Here is an 892-nt window from a genome sequence, read left to right as displayed (position 1 = left end):
GCGCATGTATTCTCAGCCCAAAAATATATATTGCAAAAGCAATTAAAAAGGGAGCAAATGAAACTCACCTAATGTATTTTGTAGTAAAAATACATATGACTATACTGAACAACGCAGGGTTGGCCTCGGATTCACGAACCTATATCATTTGTATGTATATTAACACACATAATTTATATCGAACAATTATATATATTATGTATTTAAATTATATTATATATATATATATATATATATATATATATATATATATATATATATATATATTTTCTATTTAATATTATATTAAGAACACCTAATTTCTTATATATCATTATTTATATAAAGTTTGTTAATATGATTAATACATACTTATATGTAATGTAAATATAACTTTTATTATGTTACATGCACTAAATATCTTTTTATTTATATATTTTATTTGTTTATCAAAACAGTAATTTTAATTATTCTAAGTTAATATTGGTAATTATAAAAATGATGATAATATTATTACTAATGTACTTATGTTACTAATAATAATTCTAATATTTATAAAATGATCATAATACTAATATTTATGAAAATTGTATTATTTTTATAAAATTATTAATAATACTAATCATAATCATAATAATGATATTAATATTTAGTATGGTAATTTTACTAATAATAGTAGTGATATTATTAATAATGATACTAATAATACTAATAATTATAAAATGATATTAATTAAAGAAAATAATAATAATAAATTTATTATTTTCATATTAATGATAATAATAATAATCTTAAACATGTTAATAATAATAATAACACATAATAACATTAGTCATACTTATAATACTTGTAACTACAATATTAATAATAATTCCCATATTACTAATAATAACAATCATAACAATAATTATAA

Source organism: Rutidosis leptorrhynchoides, chromosome 3 (genome assembly GCF_046630445.1).
Source record: "Rutidosis leptorrhynchoides isolate AG116_Rl617_1_P2 chromosome 3, CSIRO_AGI_Rlap_v1, whole genome shotgun sequence".
In the NCBI taxonomy this organism is placed as follows: domain Eukaryota; kingdom Viridiplantae; phylum Streptophyta; class Magnoliopsida; order Asterales; family Asteraceae; genus Rutidosis; species Rutidosis leptorrhynchoides.
The sequence above is the reverse complement of the archived record's forward strand: the minus strand, read 5'-3'. Positions refer to the sequence as shown.